Source organism: Meriones unguiculatus, chromosome 11, assembly GCF_030254825.1.
Source record: "Meriones unguiculatus strain TT.TT164.6M chromosome 11, Bangor_MerUng_6.1, whole genome shotgun sequence".
Lineage (NCBI taxonomy): Eukaryota > Metazoa > Chordata > Mammalia > Rodentia > Muridae > Meriones > Meriones unguiculatus.
This window is the reverse complement of record NC_083359.1, coordinates 39,214,230-39,220,229: the sequence shown is the minus strand read 5'-3', so window position 1 is coordinate 39,220,229 and position 6,000 is coordinate 39,214,230.

Below are 6,000 nucleotides of genomic sequence, written 5' to 3'. Positions count from 1 at the left end.
TCTCCAGAACCCATTAAAAAAAAAAAGCCGGGTGCAGTGGCACACGCCTGTAATCCCAGCACTCAGGGAGGCAGAGGCAGGCGATCTTTGTGAGTTCAAGGTCAGCCTGCTCTACAAAGTGAGTCCAGGACAGCCAAGGCTACACAGAGAAACTCTGTCTCAAAAAAAAAACATAAAACAAATACACAAACAACACTCCCTTACACCACCACCACCCCTGCTCCCCTACCCCCTCACCCCCCCAACTGTGTTAGTGAGAAATTGTCATCTTGTACTGCGGAGGTGGAGACTAGAGAATCTCTGGGCTAGCCAGCCTACCTTGCTTGGAAAGTTTCAAGCCAGGGAGAGACTCTGTCTCAAAAACAAAGAAAAGGCAGCGAGCCTCTGAGGTTGTCCTTTCTACATATGGGGAGGGGGGGCGCGCGCGTCGCGCGCACACACACACACACAAATTCAAACACTCACACTAATGGATACTTGAGTTTCACCCCTATAAAACGGCAGCAGGCAGTAGCTGCTCAGCAGAGGGGGCAGGAAGTCTCCCAGAGAAGCAGCCTGCTGAGATCAAAGACAGGATGAAGGCCTTGCTGGTACAGCATCCTCCAACCTGTGCCTCCTGCACTTTGCTGCCTTCTCTTTCATCCCATTCCATCCTCTCACATCCTCTCATCCCAAACTGTGCTGATCGCAGCCTTTCATTTCTGTGTCCCCACCGTGTGATGGGAATCGCCCCCTCAGGGCACACAGTACTAAGCTAAGGCTACAGCCTGACAGGGAGGCGCCACAGGCCTCTCACCCTGAGCTCCCGCTCACGCCTACTGATCTGTGTCTGCACGCCTGGGGACTGCCCAGGGAGAAGCTTTGATGGGCAAATGTGTTCTTCTGCCCGCAGAGAAACAAAATCCTTAAAGGCGTGTCAGCTCTCCTCCTTCGTGACAAGGAAGAACACAACTTCAGTGTGCATCCCACTCCTGTCCCCAGCGCCTGTCCCAGTTAGAGCATCTTGCTACTGCCACTTGGCGAAAACACCAACACCCCCCTGTTCTAAGTGACATAGGCGCCCCTTGCTCTGTAGACACTCAGTCTCACAGTCCAGGAACAGCAAGCACTGGCACAATTGCTGGGGGATGTACTTTGGTGGCAGAGCACGAGGTCCTAGGTCCAATCCCCAATCCGAAATCAAGTGCTGAGCCGAAGCACCAGACACCAGCCATGTCTACTCTCCTGTTCTTGGCTGGCCTCCTTCATCACTGAGAGCCAATAAGCAGACCCACAGCCTGAATCAGGACCCAGCCTGTCCTGATTACTGACACTGAGCCCTATGTGTCACTGGTCCTCAAGAAGCTGTGCCTCTCCTTTCCTCTTCTCTCCCCTCCCTCCCCTCCCTTTCCTTCTCAATTCCTCTTTTCTCCTGCCCCCAGGGAAATGGCCACAGGACTTGGATTCCACCTGTCACAGTCGGAGGACAACCCACAGACATCTTAGGATGCTCTTTCTCACTGAGGACCCATCCCATCAGTCCTGCGGGGACAACCGTCCACTAAACACTTATTTCTAGCCAAAGGAATCCAAACCCATCCTGATGTATGGAAAACCACTGTTAAGAAAAAAAATTTCTTCTGGCCAAAAGAACAGAGTCTCTGGCCTGGGTAGAGGCCTAACATTCCAGCAGGGCCACTGAGGGACCACTCCTAGGAAGGTGGACTCACCCTAAGCCACGATAAAGAGATAGGAGGAATAATTTTTTTTCTTCTAATGAGAAACTGTACCTTTCCTTCTCGGAATTCCCCCTCCTCGCCCCCACCCTCACTTCTAGTGCAGTCTGTATAAGCTGCACACACACAAGGTCTGGCTGGGTCTGCCTCCCTTCCTGAGTCCCAAATCAGAAAGACACAGCTTTTCTTTATTCTTTTATCTGTCTCTTCCAGATGCTGGCCAGAACCTGCATTTGTTGTTGTTTTTTTTTTTCTGATGCTCTGGGCTTCTTTCTCTCTAAAGCTTCCTCCCTGCCCTTGTGGCCACTTGTCTGCCATGGCTTTTCCCTTCTCTTCTCCATCTCCTCCTATGGGCCACTGCTAGAGCTAAAGCCACCAGCTCAGGCGTGAGGGGTCTTCTAAACACAAATGAAGTTGCCCTTGAGCTTCTGTGAGAGAGAGAGAGCATGCACATGCCACTTCGTGCTTGTAAGGTCAGAGGATAACTTTTGGGAGCCAGCTCTCTCCTTCCACTGAGTGGATCCTGGGATTAAATTCTGGTTGTCAGGTTTAGCAACAAGTTTTTTTGGTTTTTTTTTTCACCCACGTAGCGCTTCAGAAAAGGCACTCGTGGCCAAAAGCCCTCCTGGACTTAAAGTTAGAACAAGAGCAAACGCGCACATCCTCAGATGCTTTCCTTGTAGGGAGCAGGGAGCAAAGGAAGTCTGGGGGAGAGCCCACACAGTGAGGGGGTGGGGCAGGGACCGAAAGAGACGTCTGACTGTATCTGGCTTCTTTCCAGAGAGCTGATCCAATCCATCATCTTCTCCAGGTGAGAATGCCTAATGAACACGTAGAGGGTGCCTGAAATTTAGGATTCCCTGGAGACGTTGCCAGAATGATGTTGAAAAACCCACTCTAGCCCTGCCTGCCAAGGGGAGGCTGTGTGGTGTGGTAGCAGGTTTTAATCCTGTTATAGAGCCCCTTGACCAGCTCAGTAAACAGAGAAAGGGAGGCCCAACTGAGCTGGGGGTGGTACCTGGAGCCCGGAAGCCCTGAGGAAGTGCTCAGAGTGAGCTCTGAGCACGTGCAGCACACAGCAAGTCCAACCTGAGACTCTGAGCCTGCTGGCCTGGTGCACACCACGACTGAAGAGAAAGCGCCTTCTCAGGTGTGTGGTGAGAGGCCAACTGTGGCTAGTGAAGGACTTATGAAGAGGAAACAAAACCCAGGGACCAGTGAGGGTGGTGGCGCACGCCTTTCATACCAGCACTCAGGGAGGTGGAGGCAGGTGGATTGCCGTGAGTTTGAGGCCAGCCTGGTCTACAAAGCAAATCCAGGATAGCCAGGGATACACAGAGAAACCCCATCTCAAAAAGTATAGATAGATAGATAGATAGATAGATAGATAGATAGATAGATAGATAGATAGATAGATATAGATATAGGTATAGATGATATAGATACAGATACAGATACAAATACAGATACAGATATAGATAAAGTTTAGAGGTTACTGAGGTTGGACCCCTTCCTCAGTACCAGCTTTGAACTCCACTTCCCACTTCTCTGGGAAAGGGAAACGTCAAAATTTTTTCCTTAAGATTTAAATCTTAAGTTTTCTTAACTAAAGAAAAAGGTAGTGATAGCCTGGCCTTGTTTAGACTCATTAAGAGAAAGCTACTTCCTCCTGGTCAAAAGGATGGAACCTACCTCCGACCCTGTGTGGAAAGACCACCTTATTTTCTGCTGCCAAAATAGGAGCATTGCATACTATTGCCTTAAGAGGTCATCCAGCTGGACTGTCAATCACCTGACCAAGGGGCTGCTCCTCAGGAAAGCTGATTTACCTAAAGACATGTTTAAAAGATGGAAAGAGTAGTTATCCCTTTAAGGAGAGAACGTATCTATCCTTCCGCAAAGCCTCTCCCTTAGTGCAGTCCACCTGCTTTTCTAAGAACCCAGGAAAGGTCAACTTCTTTTCCTTCTGTTTCTTTTACTGGCCAAAAGCCTGAACACACTTTCCCTGACACCCTGAAGGCCTCCTGCCCTCCCCTTCCATGATACAGCTGCTTGCTGACCCCGCCTGCTGCTCTCTTTCTCTTCTCCATCTTTGTCCTCCTGGCTGCTTCCAAGATTCACTTCTTGCCTGCTGTGTTGTTTCTCTCTCTCTCTCTCTCTCTCTCTCTCTCTCTCTCTCTCAAATTCTAGTTAAATAATCTTTGAGCTTCCCTGCATCTGTTTTTAAATTCTCTTATTAATGAGCTTAAGGACCCCCCCAAAAAAAAAAATTCCCAACTGCTCCAATAACATGGGACCTGTCTTGGCCCCTGGGCAGCAGTCTCTCAGCCTCCTACGTGCTGTAGGGTTTGGTCTGAGTCACTCTGGAGCTGCATTAACACACAACTGGAAACAGCATCCTTGCCGCAGCTTCCTTCCCTGCAGAAGGATACTGGGGTGGCACTCACAGCCCTGGGGTTCTTCTCTCTGGCGTACTCTCTGTGTTGAGGCTATGAGGGGTCTGACTTTTTAAAATCCTTTTAAAGATTTTTTTTAATGGTTTTTAAGCCAAAGTTTGTTTGTTTACTATTCCTGTGTATATAAGTGTTTGGCCTGCATGTGTGTTCTGGGGTACCTGTGGAAGTCAAGAAAGTGCATTAAATCTCCCAGAACTGGACAGTTATGAGCTGCCACATGGGTGCTGAGCACAGAGCCCAGGTCCTCTGCAAGAGCAGCAAGTGCTCTTAACCACTGAGCCGTGTCTCCAGGCCCCGTCTTTAAAAAATTTAAATTTATGTATCTATTCATTTTGTGGGAGTGTGGGTGTGCACGTGCCACGTGTGTAGAGGCTAGAGGTCAATTTGCAGGGTCAGTTCTCTTCAGCAAACAGGTAGATCCCAGGGATCAGATTCAGGGTCCAGGCTTGGCGGCAAGAGCTTTTATCTGCTTTTATCCCTGGCTCTTTAGGACATCTCTGTCTCTGTATATCTCTCCATCTCTGTCGGTGTGTGTGTGTGTGTCTGTGTCTCTGTGTGTCTCTGTCTGTCTCTGTCTCTCTGTCTCTATGTGTCTCCCCTGTTCTAGGGATGGGAGCCAGGCCCTAGTACATACACTATCAGATAATCTGTGTCCCAACATCTATTTTCTGTTTTGAGGGAAATGACTCTAAGGAAGTGAATTCAAATGTCATCATGTTCTGAGCTGGAGAGATGGCTCAGCTGTTAAGGGTGGTTACTGCTCTCTCAGAGGACCTGGCTTTGGTTCCCAGCACCTGCATCAGGAAGCTCATACTTTGTAATTCCTGATCTAGGGGGTCTGACACGCTCTGACTTTTGCAGACACTTGTGTGCATGTGGTACACACACACACACATAAATATAAACAAATAAATACAAAATATAAACAAATAATTTTTTTTAAGTAGTATGCTGTCATGTCCCCATCCCACCTGTCTTCCACACTCATAGGTAAGGCCAGGCATCCTCAGGGTGTGTCCTGGTAGCCACTGGATACTCTACACTGGAGCACCCAAGATGGAAAGATTGCCACCATGCCTGTGTTGGCATCTTTACCATCAACATTACCACCATCACTGTGTTGGTTACTTTTCTTATTTGTAACCATAGATACTGGCATAAAGTTACTCAAGTAAAGAGAGATTTATTTTGGCTCATGGTTTGAGTGGACATAGTCCAGCGTGGTAGGGAAAGGTGGCAGCCGGGGAGTGACACTGCTCACTCACATCCACGCAGATCAGGAAGGAAGCCTAGACAAATGTGGGTGCTCAACTGGCTTCTTCTTTTTTTCTTTTTACTCAATTAGGGGTATAGTCCATGAGATTACGATGCCCACACTCAGGGTAGGTTTTCCTACTCAGTTATGCTCTCAGGAAACACGGTCATAGATATTCCCCTGAGTGATTCCATCCAACCAAGTTGGCAATGAAGATTAACTGTCACCATTGTCATTATCATCACTGTCATCACTATTGACCTCATTATCATCACTATCATCATCATCATCACAGTCACCACCATCATTACCATCACCATCACTGTCATCACTATCACCATCATCATCACTATCACCATCATCATCACCACCATTATTATCATCACCATCATCATTATCATCACCATTACCCATCTCTTCTGACACCATCATCATCTCCACCACACAGCCTTTGCCATTGCTACCACCATTGTCACCATCATCATCATCATCTACACCACCACCACCACCATCATAGCCTCCATTATCATTGTCATTATAGTCATCTGTGATTGACACCTGCCTTTTCCCTGTG